Source organism: Canis lupus, chromosome 17 (assembly GCF_011100685.1).
Source record: "Canis lupus familiaris isolate Mischka breed German Shepherd chromosome 17, alternate assembly UU_Cfam_GSD_1.0, whole genome shotgun sequence".
NCBI classification, from domain to species: domain Eukaryota; kingdom Metazoa; phylum Chordata; class Mammalia; order Carnivora; family Canidae; genus Canis; species Canis lupus.
The window spans coordinates 12338129-12356165 of record NC_049238.1 but is presented as its reverse complement, the minus strand read 5'-3'; the positions used below and the strand labels follow the sequence as shown (position 1 = coordinate 12356165).

Genomic DNA, 18037 nt, shown 5'->3' with positions numbered 1-18037 from the left:
ACTTTTTCCAACACATTCCCCTCAGCCTATAGAGAGTTTCAATACATCAGTTCTTTTTCTTTTTCTTTTTTTAAAGATTTTATTTATTTATTCATGAGAGACACAGAGCAAGAGAGGCAGAGACACAGGCAGAGGGAGAAGCAGGCTCACTGAGGAAAGCCTGATGTGGGACTCAATCCCAGGATCCCGGGATCACGACCTGAGCCAACGGCAGATGCTCAACCACTGAGCCACCCAGGTGCCCCACACCAGTTCTTTATGTAATTGATTTACCTGTTCAGGTAAATTTGTATGTCCTCTGAGTAAGATAATCACCCTTGTAATAACATCAACAACCTCATACACCATCTCTAACTAAAACTTTGTAGATTTTCAGCCTTCATAAGAAACTAGGCACAGAGGGTCACTTAAGAAATGCTGTTTTGCTGACAACAGTGATTTTTACCATAAGTCTTCATTTAGGATAAGTGTGCAATTCTAGGGCACAAGGCCAGAGTTCTTATTCACCTTCTCCATAAGCAACTGCAAAGAAGTTCTGCAGATGGAGCCCTGCCACTATACTGCAATTGAAGCTCTCACTCGTCATTTCTCTGCAACCACACTCGAATTTTCAATTCCCCAAATAGAAAATGAACTGAATAGACATTAACAAAGTAATCTCTCCACTTCTTTGAAAATTGCAAACTAGCTGAATTTTTCTCTTATGGTTGATAATAGCCATGCAGAAACCAATCATAATTCTTTCTCTTCAGCCTCTGAAATACATCATTTGGAAAAGCTTTCCTTATTGGGAAATAAAATGAGGAGAAAAATCGTATTAGAGACTAATGAACTCACATAGCGTTATTTTCATTACTTAGTAACCTTGGGGTATGGATAATTTTCTTTAAATAAATGTTTAAATGTGGACTAAGGGAGACATTGCCTTAGAAGTTTGAAGTCATCAAACAATATTGATAACTTTTTTCAAGTTTATGAATTTTGAAACAGAATAAAGGTCTTTTATGTCTTCAGGTATCTTTAGCTGCAATCACATATTCTAGCTAAAGTCTTTTTAGCCTAGGGATTGACCCAGATTGAGACAAAGGGAACATCCATTCTAAAGGCATGAGTGTCTATGCAACAACTGCAGCCACAGCTCAATGTTCAGGTGTCCTGTTTTCCTATAGGGACAGACAGAGGACTTCCCATGGGGGCTAAGCACACACTCCAGGATGAGGTGTCTCTTAGAAATCTAGCTGGGCATCACTCAGAGCAAGCACTGACGGGACAGGTCCTGGAGAGTCAGGCACAGCCTCTGGGGCCTTAAGAAGCCAAAGAAAGGTACAATGCAAGGGTGAGTTGTGCAACTGGGCAGGGTTGCCTCTTTGCTAAATAAGTGACATGATTTGAAGTAAAAAATAAGCCAGCTTGGGATACCTGGGTGGCTCAGTGGTTTAGTGTCTGCCTTTGGCCCAAGTTGTGATCCCGGGGTCCTGGGCTTGAGTCCCACATCTGGCTCCCCGCAAGGAGACTACATCTCCCTCTGCCTATGTTTCTGCCTCTCTCTGTGTCTCTCATGAATAAATAAGTAAAATATTAAAAAAAAAAAGAATAAGCCAGCTTCAGCCCAGTGTTGCCTGTGCACCTACCGAGTGTCTGGCTGCCCACAGGAGAGACTTCCTTTCCACTAAAGTTTTGTCTATCCCTTTCAGAATATGTGTGTCCCCCGTGCTCTGAAAAGGAAGGCAAAGTGAGCTAAAAGATGCTCCTTTTACTCAAAACAAGATAAAATTGCTGGCTTAAAAATAGAAAAAAACAAATCAGCTAACAATTGTAAATCCATAGCTCTAACTTGAGACCAAGAAGGGAAAATCCCAAATTGAAAAAAAAAAGAGAGAGGGAATCTCAAAAATGGTAAGTGAGAGTTAAAACTGCAAAGTGTTACAGGAGATTTGGAACCTGTTATGAGCCTTAACAGCTGGGACTAGGGATTAATGCCCACACAGAGAGAGAAATTTAGCCAGCAGCCTCATGTGGGTGGGCAGCTGGAACTGAGTGGCCTGAATTGATTCTGCAGCCACTAGCATTGCAATTGGTAAGAAAATCATGCCCAACTAATCCAAGAAAGCTGTAATGAAGTTGCCTACTCACCTAGGCCTATGCACAAAAATACACACACCTGCAGGTCATCAGAACACAATGAAGGATCCAGATTTAAGCCACCTGAATAGTTTAGGACCCTGAGTAAATAAATAAATAAATGTAAACATCAATCCAGTACATCTAAATCCAGAAAGTCCCAGCAGATACAAATGAGAAACCATCAGCTAAAGCAAGTCACATGTGTTTCTCATGGAAACTATCCTCACTGACAACTAGATCATAGCCAATATTATAAACCATATGAGAAAATGAATGACCAGGAAGAAGAGGCAAGAGGAAGAACAATCTTAGAGATAATAGAATAATGTTTTTAAAAATTGTAAAATAAGTATTTTTAAATGTTTGCAGAAATAGAGGAGTAAATAGAAATCACAATGTAGAAAAAGAACAATATAAGGAAAAGAAATTCTAGAACTGTAAGTCAATTAAAAACCAACAAAAAAAAAAAACCCTATGAAACCCAAACATGGAGACTATGCATTATTTTCAAGTACATGAGAATCAGTTCTAAAAACTAAATATATATTAGGATATAAATAAAAATGTGTTCTTTGATCAAAATGCAAGTAAGACTAAACAAAAACTTCTTTAATTCAAAAGTGGAGACTTTCGGTTTCCACTTTAACATGTAAAGAACTTGGAAACTTTCATTCCTTTGCTTATAACAAGAAAAATCGAAAAAACTGAACTGAAAATCAACAACCTTTTATGTATCAGAGACCTGAAGTCACAGAAGCAGAAGCTGAAGTCTTGGGTGGAGTCTGGTAGGAATGGTTAAGGTTTAATTGCTAATATCTGGAGATGAAGTGAAGACTAGTTTGAGAGATTAAAAACTCCTAGGGGCCTAGCCTTAGGAGGGCCCCCTCACTTTCAGGAGTAAGACTTAATTACAAGATCATATTCCCCCTTTCCTAGCATCACAATGTCAACAAAAGCTCTTCTTTAATAAGATGTGATCTAAACTAAAAGATAGGGCACCTGGGTGGCTCAGTGGTTGAACACCTACCTGCCTTTGGCTCAGGTCATGATCCTGGGGTCCTGGGATCAAGTCCTGCATCAGGCTCCCTGTGGGGGTACTGCTTCTCCCTCTGCCTGTGTCTCTACTTCTCTCTGTGTCTCTCATGAATTAAAAAAAAAAAGACATGATCAAAACCAAAAGAAAATTCAAGACTCAGCCCCCACTTAGGAAGAAGTCTCTAGGGAAACCCAAAGATAACAGGAGAAATAAAACAAAGACACAACAGGAAATTTCAGCCTCTAGCATCAAAGCTAAAGGAAACAATAACACAGCTTAACTCCCAGCCAGATAAATACAAAACCTCATAGCTCAGTTTCTTTTATCTGATAGATACATCATGTAGGCTTTCAATAATAAATCACAAAGGATGTTAAAAGGCAAAAATAATGAGTGGAAGAGGAAGGAAGAGGAAGAGGAAGAGGAAGAGGAAGAGGAAGAAGAAGAAGAAGAAGAAGAAGAAGAAGAAGAAGAAGAAGAAGAAGAAGAAGAAGAAGAAGAAGAAGAAGGAGGAGGAGGAGGAGGAGGAGGAGGAGGAGGAGGGGGAGGAGGAGGAGGAGAAAAAGGGAGGGAAGGAAGGATGGAAGAAAGAAGGAAAGAAGAAGGGATGGAAGAAAAGGAAAGAAGAAGGAAGAGAGGGAGGGGGGATCTGAGGAGAGAGGGAAGAAGGGAGGAAAAAAACACTGTTTGAGGAGACAAGGCAAGCATCACAGCCAAACTCATATATGGTAGATTTTGGAATTATCAGACCAGGAATTTAAAATAACTATCATTGATATGCTAAAGGTTCTAATGGAAAAAATGGACAATATGCAAGAACAGATTGGAAACTCTAAAAGATAATGAAAAGCAAATGCTAGAAATCAAAAATATTGTAACAGAAACAAAGAATTATTTTGATGCACAAGGCTAAGGAAACCATCAGTAAGCTTGAAGATATGTTGATAGAAACTTCCCAAACTGAAACGTTTTAACAAAATTTTATGAAAAAAAGTCCAGCTGACTGTAAAAGAAGGCCAAATGGAAATTTTAAATATTTAGTGCCTAAAAATAAAGGAAGGCTTACACAGTAAAACATTTAGGTTATTCATGTTCACAATTTCTGGATAAAGGGAGGCCTAGGTGGCTCAGAGGTTGAAGCATCTGCCTTTGGTTCAAGGTGTGATCCTGGAGACCCAGGATTAAGTCCCACATGGGGCTCCCTGCATGGAGCCTGCTTCTCTCTCTCTGCTTCTTTCTCTGCCTCTCTCTCTGTGTCTCTCATGAATAAGTAAATAAAATCTTAACAAAACAAAACAATTTCTGGGATATAGCTAAAGCAACAGATGAAAATTGTTAAATCCATTTACTCACAAATAAAAAGATATAGGATAAAAGTGAATTCAGTTCTCTATTTAAGAAACTAAAAAAAAAAAAACAGAATACACCTCAAAAAATCAAAAATGAGAAGTAACAAAGAGTTAAATAAATTGAAAATGGGATACAGGAATTATAGAATATGATTTGATTAACTCAATATATGAGGTAAAAATAAAGAAAACAAACACAGAAATTCATCACAATGATCACTAAAATCAAAAGCTTACATGCTAAAAGTCTAACGATATATAAACCCCAGCACGATTTTGAAAATGAGAGAAAATGAATATGAATAATATCAAATATATTAAAAATAAAAAGATCACATGTCAAGTTATATAATTACTAAGAGTAAAAAATTTTAAAAATGCGTAATAGTGCATTGCAAAATTTTATGTTAATAAATTTGAAATTTAGATTTAACCATTCTCTTGAGAAATATAAATTTCCAAAATTGACTTAAGGAAAATTAAAATCCTAGGCAAGTCAATCTCATTCAGGATAGATAATTAAAAAGTGTCCCTTCTTCAGGGAGCATCACAGTGAGTTATAGTTTCAAGAAACAGATAATTATTGTTTATTTTAAAGCACACACACACACACACACACACACACACACAACTATTTCTGAGAACAAAGAGAGCTACCTGCATAATTTTCGAAGGCTATTATAATTTTGATACCCAAACAAGGGTAGTAAAAACAAAACAAACAAGCAAACAAACCAATTTTGTTTGTAAACACAAATGCAAAAATGTAAATAAAATTCAGTTCTTTCAACTCAGAAGTTTATATTAGAGTTTCCCATAGAATTTCAAAAATAATCTAACAACAGGATCACCTGGGTTGCTCAGTCATTGGAGACATCAGTTCATGACTTTTGGCTCAGGCAATGATGTCAGGGTCATAGGATCAAACTCCGTGTCAGGCTTTGTGCTCAGTGCAGAGACTGCTTGTCCCTCACCCTCTCTGCTCTCTCTGTTTCTGTTTCTCTCTCAAATAAATAAATAAATAAAATATTTTTTACAGAAGTAGTTCATAAACAGAAGACCCACCAATAATAGTTTATCACATTAAAGAAATTAGAAAAGAAAACCTATATGATATGTAGAAAATTAATTAGGTAGAATTTAGCATCGATTACGATAGAGATCTTTTTTTTTTTTTAAGATTTTATGTATTTATTCATGAGAGACACAGAGAGAGAGAGGCAGAGACACAGGCAGCAGGCTCCATGCAGGGAACCCAACGTGGGACTCGATCCCCGGACTCGAGGATCACATCCTGGGCCAAAGGCAGGCGCTAAACCACTGAGCCACCCAGGGATCCCTATGATAGAGATATTTAGTGAATTATGAACAGAAGAAAATTTTCTTACTTCATAAAAGCAGCTACCAAGAACTTCCTGAATTATATTAATTGTGAAATTCTGAAGGTATTCCCAGTAAACTCAGAAATGAGACAAGGATGACCCATATATGCATCAATATTTAACATTGTACTAAAAGTCTTAATCCATGCAATAAGATAAGAAAAAGAAATGGATAGATAAATATTTTAAAGACCTAGTCTTTTTTTTTAATTTTTATTTATTTATGATAGTCACACAGAGAGAGAGAGAGGCAGAGACACAGGCAGAGAGAGAAGCAGACTCCATGCACCGGGAGCCCGACGTGGGATTCGATCCTGGGCTTCCAGGATCGCGCCCCAGGCCAAAGGCAGGCGCCAAACCGCTGCGCCACCCAGGGATCCCCTAAAGACCTAGTCTTAACCACCCTTGGTGATAACTGGTGTGATTGTCTGTTTCAAGGGTTGACAACATTTGTCTATCAAGGATGAAATAGTAAATATTTTGGACATTTCAGGCCATACGGTCTCTATTGCAACTACTCAGCTCTGCCATTGAAGCATAAAAACACCTATAGATAATACATAAAAAAATGAATGCGATGGTACCACTAATACTTTTTCTATAAAAACTGGAGGTAGACCAGATTTGATCCATATGTTATAGTTTGCCAATCCCTAGTCTATGAAAAAGAAAAAAAATAGAAGAAAAATACTTAAAATTAATTAAAAATTTTATCAGGATATATATTCTAAAGTCCATATCAAAGAGAAAAATCCAAAAATTTCTTTAAAAATCAGTGGGCAGCCTGGGTGGCTCAGCGGTTTAGTGCCGCCTTCAACCCAGGGCATGATCCTGGAGACCCGGGATGGAGTCCCATGTCAGGTCCCTGCATGGAGCTTGCTTCTCCTTCTGCCTGTGTCTCTGCCTCTCTCTCTGTGTCTCTCATGAATAAATAAATAAAATTTTTTAAATAAATAAATAAATAAATAAATAAATAAATAAATAAATAAATAAAATCAGGGAAAAATAGGTACATTATCTACCAGATATCAAGATGCACCATATAAATAAATTAATCACAACAGTGTAGTATGTGAAGAGGGATAGACATAAACTTGATTTGTGTTAAGAGAAGTATTAGAAAACAAAGAAGAAAGTATCATGCTTGGACAAATGGCTATTCCAACAAAAAAGAAAAAAATGATGCCTTTCTTATACCATTTTCTCAAGTCTAATCCATGTGTATCAAAGATGTAAACAAAATTGAAAAATATACTTTATAGATTTAGATCAAAATATTAGAAAATATCTTTTTGTCTTTGATCAGAAAAAGCTTTCTTAAAGAAGGAACAGAAACTATAAGTTGACTTCATCAAAATTAAACTCTTGTATATATAAAAGACATCACAAAGTTAAGGCAAACAACCCATTAAACGAAGGAATCAGTAACACATAATAGGCAATGGAGTGGTATGCAGAATATAATTTTTAACTCTTACAAATCAATAATGAAATCATAGACAAATTATAAATCTATAAATTATAAATGTCATAATAGATAATAGATAAAATTGCAAAAGATCTGAACAGATATTTTATAGAAGTGAAAAACTGAAAATTCAACAACCATGGGAAAAAAATGTTCAATCTCCTTAGTAAACAAGATGTAAATAAAAAAAATAAAATTACACTTTACAAAAAAGATAAAATCTGACAAGAGAAATGTTGGGAAATATACTATGAGTATTAAAATAGTAGAACCATTTTGAAGAGGAATTTGTCATTATCTGGTAAAACTGAACATGTACATAATCTACATAATTATATAGTTATCATGCTAGATAGTTTTAAAAATCCATACTGTTGAACAAATAAAGGTGAGAACCAGAATACCATATGATGGCCTTCATGAAAACTTTAAAAGTATAATACCAAATATTAAGTGCACACACTTACTTTGGAAATTTTTAGGAAATATGAATGGAAATATTCCCAATGACTTCATAATCGTGGTTGTCTCTGGACAGGGAAGATTGGGTTTGAGGCTGGAAGATGTATCAGTTGGTTAGGTAAACTTATGCTGTCAAAACAAACTCCAAATTCTCAATCTCAGTGGCTTAAATGATAGGATGTATCTATGTCTCAGGCTATATGTCCATCAGGCATTGGTGGCAGAGGTGGGGTGACTTCTCAATGTCATCCTTTCTCTGGGATCTAGGAAGATGAACATTGCATTTTGCAACAGGAGAGATAAAAGTTTCAGAGATAAAAGTCTCACCTCAGCAGTTGAGTGTTCTAACCCAGAAGGGACTTATGTCTACCCACAAAGCATTGGCCAGAACTGGTAACAAGATCCCGAAACAAGACAGGGAAGTACGGTACCCCCAGCAGCCAGAAGGAAAGAACCCGAATTTTCTAAGCATTAGAAGTTTCTACTACCCGTGGAAACATTTACTCATTAATCATTAATATCCTATTATTAATCATTAATGGCCTGTTATGAATCATTAATATCCTATTATTTAATAGAAAAAAAAAGCACAAATAACAAGATGTTATTCTAGGTGATGAGAACATGGGTATTTGTTATATCATCCTTTGCATACATACTCCCCAGAAAGGAGTAAGCACTTCCCAATCACCACTCCTTAGTGTGAATTTAAGTGTCTCTGCTTGCGTCAGGACAAAGCATACGAGAAAGGAAATGGGTGCACGCTGACATCAAATTTTCCCAATCACTCTCAACAACGAGTATCAGCTTCCGAGAATATAAGAAAATCTCTCTGTGAGGACCGCTGTCTAAATCCCTGATCCCCCATCACGTCTGTCCAACTAAAGTATTCACGATGTCCCAGGCAAATCAGCATCGCAGTGCATTTGTTGTTATTTCTACCTTTTCCTTTTTCTTCTCCTGGATCAGCCCTTCTCAGGACTTCAACAACTTTCCCTGGAAGCCTTTCTCATAGCCTGGCTAAATGCTTGTCCCTAAAGTCCGTAAATGCTTCTCATATATTTTCATATTTGTTTCGCACCTGGGCAGTGAATTCATGAGAGCATCTTTCCTTGTATCCCTAGCACCTATCAGGGTTTCTGGCATATAGTAAGTGCTAAGTAAATTCTTAAGTATGTGAAAATATAAAATATGTTCCAAACTCCAGTGATGCTTGGGAGGAGACAAATAAGGGCCAATAAAAATCTGACCACCTGCAGGAAATTAGCATGAAATTACCATGCATGACACTTTGGCAATAAACAAAAGCAAAATAGTCTTGCTATGTTTCTGCTACTGAATGAAATAATGATTCTGTGGTGGTGGTGGTGGTGGTGGTGGTTTAGCTTTTCACAGTCTTTTAACATCTGTCATTTTACTTGATTCTCTCATCATTTCTCTAGGGAAGTCAGGGCAGGCATTTATAATCCATGGTGAACAAATGGAAACACTGAAACAAGAGGAGTTTACTGACCTGCCCCAAATCATAGAACATATCAAGCAGAATTGTTCCTAGAACCCAGGATGAAGGACAGCAAGCTTTTGCCACCAGATCACGATGCCTGTTCGATTGGCAGTTTCCAGTTCTTGCCTCCAGAACTTGCCTGGTTCTCTCACTTCATAGGCTCATCTGTCTTGGGGACAATACTCAGTGCAGTCCAATAAAATAGTTTTAGGACTTCTAAGAAATTATGGAGGTAACTGGATAATTAATGTGCAGAAGATTAGTATCCTAAATATGTAACAAGCTGAAAACTTTAGGGCTCAAATCAGAAGAGGAGGAAGATTTGTTCAGATCAGAGAGAGAAAGAAAACACTAGCTGGAACCAGCACACCATGTTTCAATTCCCCCCTCCCCCAAAACTCCCAGATTCTGCCTTATTCTTACCATATGACCTTGGGAAATCCCCTTCCCTTCCTGGGCCTCAGTTTTTCTATCTGTTAAATGAACAAACTGAATTAAATTATTAAATTAATTAAATTATTTCCAGGGCCCTTTCTGCTCTGAGATTCGTTTAACACCTTGAAGTGCCTAAATGTGTGTAATAAAAGATAACATTGTTTTTATTTCTTAACAAAACGCACACACAAACCCATATTAAATAGATTCATGGAAGCCTTGGGTATAAAGGAAATGTAGAAACCAGAAAACCAATTGCACTTATGTTCAGCAACATAAAAATCATTATATTTTCTAAAATCTCCCATTTCCTCCCCATTAACAGATGGGAAGCAGTTTGATGGAGTTTATTGGATGAAGCAGCTGCCGTCTGAGCAGTCACGCCACATGAGTGACGCTAATGAGACAGGTGAAATATTCAAGAGCCCAAGACTCTCCCCAAGAAATCACTGCAGCTCTATCAGGGCCGTGTTGGGCGTGCTCATGAATTAGTCTTCGGCTCCAAGAATAGACTCTGTAAATACTATTTCTTATAATGACGATGATTATTATTTATAGCTTGCCCTAGCCTCCCAGGCAAATGTCCCAGGAAGAACAAAAAGACGCTTAGTATAATTAAAACAAAGAAAATGTAGAGGTGTTGGCATGTAAGGAAAGGGAGCATTTCAACATCAGAAGCAGAGAACTATTTGTTGGATTTGCCTAATAATCACTAATGTGGATTTTATTTTAAGATCACACAGCCAGAAAAGCACATTGGAGAAGTTTTCTAATTCATCAAAAAAAAAAAAAAAAAAAAAAAAGCACTCTAAAAAAGCACTCTTCTATTAAAAAGATCCTATGTTGCTCTTTCAAGCTTGATTATACTTTACTTTTCCAGAACTAACTTCAAAGGACAGTTTTTCTAATCTCCGGATCTTGAGGGATTCAGTTTAATTCAGATCAACTCTGTGGATATTTATCAAGTGGACATTAGATGTCAAGGACTGAGAACACAGATGTTAAATATATATCTATATGTGTATGTGTATCAAATAGGTATTTATGTGTACCTATGGGGCATATTCATATGTGTTTGTATCTATATGTATCTATATATAAAATATGTATATGTATGCATACTTATGAGATATATATACACATATACATATGTACATGTATATATATATAATTTCTAAATTTCAGGAGCTCAAGAAGTGATGCACAGAATTAAATCACTGTGAGATAGAGTGTGTGTGAGTCAGTGGGCCTAGGCAGGCTGAGGATCAGGATTCAGAAGAGATTTGGTTACAAAATGATGTTCTCCTACCTGGAAGGTACATTTGGACTTTGTCCATGTGATAACAGAAAGCGGGCATTCCAGAGAGAGGAAAGAGCAGGCACAGAGAGAGGAGTGATATAATATTTTGAGTTAAGGAGTAGAAAGAAATGCAGCAGGAAGAACAAGCAAGGGCAGGCTATAAACAGCCAGGTGAGTTCTACAAAGATGTTAAGTCTATGTTGCTGGGGCTGCCCCCATCACATACGTCTCTTACAAGTGTTTCTGGGCCTCAAGTGTATAGTAGTGGGCTGGATTGAATATGAAGGCAGAGGACCAGTCAGAATGCTGTCCAGGGGGCTGCCTGGGTGGCTCAGCGGTTTAGCGCCTCCTTCAGCCCAGGGTGTGATCCTGGAGACCCGGGATCAAGTCCCACGTTGGGCTCCCTGCATGGAGCCTGCTTCTCCCTCTGCCTTGTGTCTCTGCCCCTTTCTCTCTCTCTCTCTCTCTCTCTCTCTCTGTCTTTCATGAATAAATAAAATCCTAAAAAAAAAAAAAAGAATGCTGTCCAGGTAACTCAAGGGAGAGCTGGTAAGGAGTTGACCTTGGCAGTGGCTAAAGGGAGAATGAAAACGTATTTTTTGAAAACCCAAAATAGTATGAGTTCTAAATATATCAAGCATCACTATTATAAGGTATTTTCCAAGTGATTGAAGAGTCAGAAGGCAAACACAATAGGTTGAAAATCATTAACATGGCCATTTATGTGAATGTCGCATATAGTACTTATGTGCATGTAGATACAAGAACCATTGGTGCATTATTAGCAGGGATTGTAAAGAAGTTCAATACTCAGTCATTCTGTTTGGTGAGAATTTTAACATCACCTCAGTACCCCATTGTGTTTTCAGCTCTCCACATTGGAGGCAAAGTCTGATAGCAAGAGAGAGAATCATGGCTTGTGTCTAAATTAACCTGTGGGCTTGCTCATTGATCAACTTCCTGAAAAGCAAAGAAATCATTTGTCAAGAAAAGGAGGAGGATCTGGTTGCCCAAGGAATTCAACCCTTGGTTCTCAGTTGTGAGTCATGACACGACACCTGTGTTTTATTTTCTTGGCTGTGGCTAGGACTCAACCGATGACTTGAATGAGTCCCATCAAGCCTTAATTTCCCTGGCTATAAAATGGGTATAGTCAGAAGTGAGCCCCACTTACCTGTTTGTGATACTGCATAAATGACTAGACAATGCCTATAAAATGCTCTCAGTCTTTGCTCAAAGGTCCATATAGATGTGTCATTACTTTGTTGATGCTGATTTTGGAGTTGGCGTGGGCTTTGTGGGTCGTGAGGTAGTCCCCTACAGGGACTGACTCACTTTGTCAAAGCTGCTAAAACTTGATGCAACCAGCAATTTCTGGATATACCTGGCTAAGCCTAATACTGAGATCAACTGACCATGAAAAAATGTCAGAGAGTTTGGCCTTGGGAGAGACTAGAAGTCTTACCTTGAAGCTTTGAAATTTAGAGACAGAAGGAGAGAGAAGAGAGAAAGAATGAAAACAGAAATAACTTAAGGGTGGAAATAGTGAAGATCACTTTTTAAATTTGGTAGCTCTGTTGCAGCAAGCACTGTTTTAGGTGCTAATTAATTATCTGCATTTTGTTATCTTATTCGTGTTTCTATCTGGCACATAGTGGCATCAATAAATATCAGTTGCAGGAACAACCTTGAATGGTTCATCCTATTGTCCCTGTTTTATATATGTGATTACCAAGGAAGCAGGAAGTCGAGAAACCTGCCCAAAGTCATACTGCTCTAAGTGGAGGAGAGGAGCCCAGATTTAAATCTTGACCTCACTGCAAAGTTCCTGCACAGTTCTTGTGACTCTATTGCCTCCGGCCATCCACTTCACTTCCTCTCACCACCAGTGTCTCCCTTTCAGTTCCTGGGCTATGTCATCTTTCTCCATTGTTGGCCGTCATTTGACACTATTTTTCCAGATCCTAGAAATGTATTGCTCCCTCTTCCCCTTGGGGGGAGATGAGTGGATGCTGTCGTTTATCATTTTTTACCCACCTTGGAAGCCAGTATCTGTATTATCCAGATTTGCCACATGTGAGGGATCTATTCCATATATCCTGCTCCTTACTTTCAAAGGCCGGGAGGGCTCTTCTCAAATAACTGCAAAGAATCAAATTAGGCTGATGACATTCACATGGGAGAAGAACCAGAGACATTTTGCTGCTTTAATAATATGTTTATAAATTGTTGGGGAAATTGCTAAAGAAACAGGAGACCGGATTGAATGGCTCACCCATTCGGTTGGCATTGACTGAGTGCCAGGTTTTTATGTATCAGGTGTTTTTCAAGGTCCTGGAAAGATACAAAGAGCAATAAAACACAGATGCTGGCTTCAAAGAGTTCATAAGTCTAGGCGGGAGGCACATATAGTTTATGTTCATTATTTGCAGATATTGCTTTTATGAATTTGCCCACTCATCAAAATGTACGTGTAACCTCGAAATCAATACTCTGGGTGCTTTCTTAATGTATTATTTCCCAAAGTGCACCAAGCAGTGAGAAACTCAAGTTGCCAATGCACCTTCTTAGCCTAGGTCAACCGAGGCGACACTGTCTTCTTTTTTCAGCTCTCATACTGTGAACAAGTACCTTTTCTATAGTCTACTTCGTGCAAGGTTTTTCCTATTTTTGTACTTTATGTTGGTGATTATGGGTTTAAAATGGCCCCAAGCATAGTGCTGTCCAGTGCTCCGACGTGTACAAAAGGGTGATGGGTCTTATGGAGAAAACGCATGTTAGACAAGCTTTGTTCAAGCATGAGTTAAAATGCTGTTGGCTGTGAGTTCAATGTTAATGAATCAAACCATATATGGTGCACATTGAATAAGGCATTTTAAACAGAGACACAGGTAAGACACAGCCTGGGGAATGCGTTGACAAAGGGGTGAACGCAATACTATGGTAGCACACAAGCAAGAACCACGGAGTCCACCCAGGAGAGCTGAAGGAGGCATTATAGAGGGGTTGCTTATGAGCTGGGATTTAAAAAAAAAATACTGAATAGAAATTCAATGAATGTACCAGGATGGAAGGTCATTCGATGCAGATTGGAACCATATGCAAAGCAAGGGAGGCCTGAAAGAGCCTGAGATGCTCAGTGATTGAAAAAAAGTGATTAAAGTCAGATATTTTAAGTCACAGGCTCCAATTCAGCCACATGCACAACTTGCAGGCATTACCAAGTTTCTCTACATAGTTTGGACTGTGATTTTTTTGCAATAAGGAAGTGTGCGGTATGTCAGCTGTGAAAATTGGCTCAATATTCATAATCAAATCTATTATGCTCCCTCTGAAGCCTGGGCCATGTTTCCGTAGAAACCCCTAGTTACATAAAGGAACCCTGGCCCGTAATTGGCAAGAACATCCCCCACCTTTGGAAGCCATTATAGTAACGCCGGAGGGAAAGCAAGTGCTGTGTAATTCCTGCTGGAGGAAAGTAAACTGGGAGGATAAAAATAAAGATTCCTGGGGTGCCTGGGTGGCTCAGTCAGTTGAGCATCTGATTCTTGATTTTGGCTCAGGTAATGATCTCAGGTCATGGGATGGACCCCTGAGAGGGGCTCTGTGCTCAGCAGGGAGTCTGCTTGGGATTCTTTCTCTCTGTCTCCCTCTGCCCCTCCCCCCACTCACATTCTCTAAATAGGCAGGTAGATAAGTAGATAGATAGATAGATAGTTAGATTAAAATAAAATAAAATAAAATAAAATAAAATAAATAAAATGTGTCCTTCCTATAGAGTAGCAAGCAGAGGGCACCATAGGGTTTGGGGACATGGAATCATTCAGCCTCCACTTCAAGCCCTCTTCTATGAATCAATCCACTAACCAGCTCATCTGTGATGAACACTTACTATACGGCCAGCATGACTCAAGGCACTTGGAGACAACACACACATACACACACACACACAGACACGCATGCGCACGCACACAGTTACTCTTTCCTTGATAACTGCAAAGCTGTTTGTTAGCCTTCACATCAACCTTTGGAGGTAGGTTTTATTACTTCCGTTTTATAGAAGAGAAAACCAAAACTCCAAAGGCTTGAGTAACTTAAGTTCACACAGCCAGTGAGTGGCGGGATCAGGATTTATGCCCAGCTTTGATTTCACATCAAGTGGAAGTTTTATGCGTGTCCCAGAAAAAGTCCTTGTCTTCAAGAAACTTGGGTATGTGACGAATCAGAGGTGTAAGTGGCTCAGATTGTTAGTTTCATAGGAATTCAGAGTAAAGAAGCATGAGCACATGGTGTCACAACTGCCCCCAGAAGTCATGAGCATCAGACCAAGTGGTCTTTAATGGGAGAGGAAGTCCTCCTAGGTATACAGAGAAGCAAAAGCTCAGCAGCAGAAATGATCTTTTGGGGGAACAAGGGAAAATCTAATTTGTCCAGGAATTTAGAGGGAATGCTCTAACAGCCCTAGAATGGGTCTCCGTGGGTAGTTAAAGGAGCCTCAAGTGGGATCAGCCCCTGTGGCTTTGTCTCCAGAGAGGATGCTCGTCTTTCATGACCCTGCCATTCATTCCGTAAATATCAGCCGGCACCAAATTTGTGCCAAGTATTGTTCTCAGCACTGCGGATGCTTTAGAGAATGTGTTTTCAAATGTGAAAGAGTAGAACCTGGTCCATGGGGAGCAGCCCACAACCTCCCCCGCCCCCTCCAGTGATGATGGCATTTTTCACCTGACCATTGTCCCTGGTGCCTTTTCTTTTTTTCAATCCCAATCTCCAAGCACACTTCAACAGACACTCCAGTCAAGGTCACCCAGTTCCCTGAAACTCCCAAGGTCAAGAGCAGCCTTCTCCGGCTGCTGCTCTGGTTCTTCACTCTCAGTCCCCTTTGTGCTGTCCCTCGGGCACCGCAGCCACACCGAACCCCCTTCCACCAGGGCCTTTCTCTTGTCACTCTACCTGGAGCGTCCTTGACCCCATTTCCTGCTTACTGAAGACTAACTCATCCCTCTGGGTTTGGCTTAAAAGAATCTGCTTCCAATTTCCCCCAAATCATGATGAATTCCTTCTTGCCCTGGGCCCACACAGCAAATACCTCTGGTTTAGCCGGCTTTCTTTTCTGCCTTGTCATAAAACCCGGGCTGGCAACCTGTCTGAGTCCCTCAGGGCCAGGGACTTGTGTCTTTATGCCATCATTTAACACAGTGCCTGGCCCTGTGTCAAAGCTCGAGAAACATCTTTTAAAAAATAAATAAGTGAAGAGGATGCCCTTGAAACTGGAACAGTTCCGTTTAAAGTTAATTTAATTAAGACACTAGGTTCGTTTTAGCAAACTTATATTGTGAATGAAAACCGTCTGAAATTTAATCTCAACCTACCTGCCCCTTCAATGACAGTTTAATTTCACTATAATCTTTATTATAGTAACCTCTAAACCTGTTATTAGTATTACTAATGAAGTTGAAAGACTATTTCATCTGATTATTGTGTCTTAGGAAACACTTAATTATTAAATTCCACACTGATAATTAGAAACCCTATTATTTCACAATGGGCTAGGCAATGCTACACAGGTATCCCTCAATTTTACTGAAACAGAAGCCATCTTTTAAGTATGTGGAAGTGAAATCTCATACATCAAATAGTCTCTTCTCCAACCTAAGCTATATTATTATTAGAGACAGACAGGTGTAAAGTCAGGAGCATTCCCATGGTATGAAATGATAGTGCTTTATGGGGTGAATGGCATCTGTGGCTGGTTCACCTTTGTCCTCTCCAGAGCCTGGCCAGGTCCAAGGTGGAGAGAATATGCCAGAATTTTTGGTGTGTGTGTGTATGGGGGTAGGGGGGTACAGTCAGAAGCCTCTTCTAATAGAGCCACCCAATGATAAAACGTATTATCTTTACAGGGATTGACAACACAAGCTGGGCCGGGCATGAAGGGCCTTGACCCCCAAAAGAGGAAGGGGAAAGTGTTCATTCTAAAGACACTTCCAACTGCGAGACTATTTCATTCTAACTAAACTGTGCCCTCCTGAGCCTTACCTGAATTCTTACCAAAACCCAGAGCAGGAGCCGTGCTAGGCAGCTCCCAGAAGCAATCCAGAGTCGGAAGGAGGCTAGGATGGCATCAGGACCTTAGGCATGGGGGACACTGGAACTCGGAAAGGAGACGGAGTTGATCAAAGTCTCCGGAAGCTCGCCACACTCCGGGACCAGGGACCAGGACACGTGTGCTCCCAGCCCACGCACCCGCTGAAACCGACCTGGCCCCCACTACAGGGCTAGGCCCACGGTAGGGGTTTAATCAATGTTTCATGATGCTCCGCGGAATGACTGGGAAAGGAAGCAGGAGAAGGCGCCCTCCCCCCTGGCCCCCCAAGAGGAGCTCTGACTCACAACCTGTTTGGCACCGCGCACCTCTCGGGTTTCCTGAATCTCTCTCTAATGCCGAAAGCCTCCACGGCAGATGTTTTAAAACAATGATCGCGACAATGACACTGTAATCCCCTACGTACCCCCTTGCATCACAAGAATTTTTTGAAAGTGTTTTTGCAGGCTTACTCCTTAGGGAGGGAGCATTTGCAAGACTTCTTCTGGTGGGCCCACGGGAGACCTGCAGCCCCCGGGGCTGGGGCTCTGAACGCGAAGGGCTGGGAGGCAGGGAGGCCGGCGGGAGGCAGGGAGGGAGGCCGGCGGGAGGCAGGGAGGCAGGGAGGATTCCGCGGCTTCCGAACCCAAAGTGAGGTGAGAGCGCGGCCGCGTGGGCTGCGGGTGGGCTGCGCCCCCGGGACTGGCCACGGGCCTGTCTCGGGGTTTCTGGGAGAGAAGAGTGGGAATGAGGGAATTCGGCGTGTAGAGGCGGCCAGCGCTGGTCCCGGCTCCCCCCCGGAGGCCGAGGCGGAAAGAAGGGCCGCGGCCCGGGAGCGTGGGGGCGGCGGGCACGGGCTCGGGGGCGCAGAGGGGGCGCAGAGGGGGCGCAG

At 40.3% G+C, this 18037-nt stretch overlaps 1 long non-coding RNA gene across 19 annotated transcripts in view; it reads right to left on the bottom strand.

The window, feature by feature from the left end:
* The window catches only part of LOC102151232, a 45470-nt gene extending 27956 nt beyond the window's left edge, over positions 1-17514 (bottom strand). For 6 of the 19 annotated variants that reach the window (XR_005372135.1, XR_005372136.1, XR_005372137.1 and 3 more), the window contains exons 1-5: positions 17100-17491; positions 13098-13202; positions 9335-9490; positions 7827-8084; positions 5361-5513 (exon numbers count right to left, since the gene is read on the bottom strand). This is a non-coding gene — a long non-coding RNA (uncharacterized LOC102151232). Of the gene's footprint in view, positions 1-5360; positions 5514-7826; positions 8085-9334; positions 9491-13097; positions 13203-13335; positions 13395-17099 lie in introns of all 19 variants that reach the window. The other 13 variants (XR_005372142.1, XR_005372143.1, XR_005372144.1 and 10 more) reach the window with 13 other exon arrangements.
* Positions 17515-18037: the final 523 nt, after the last annotated feature.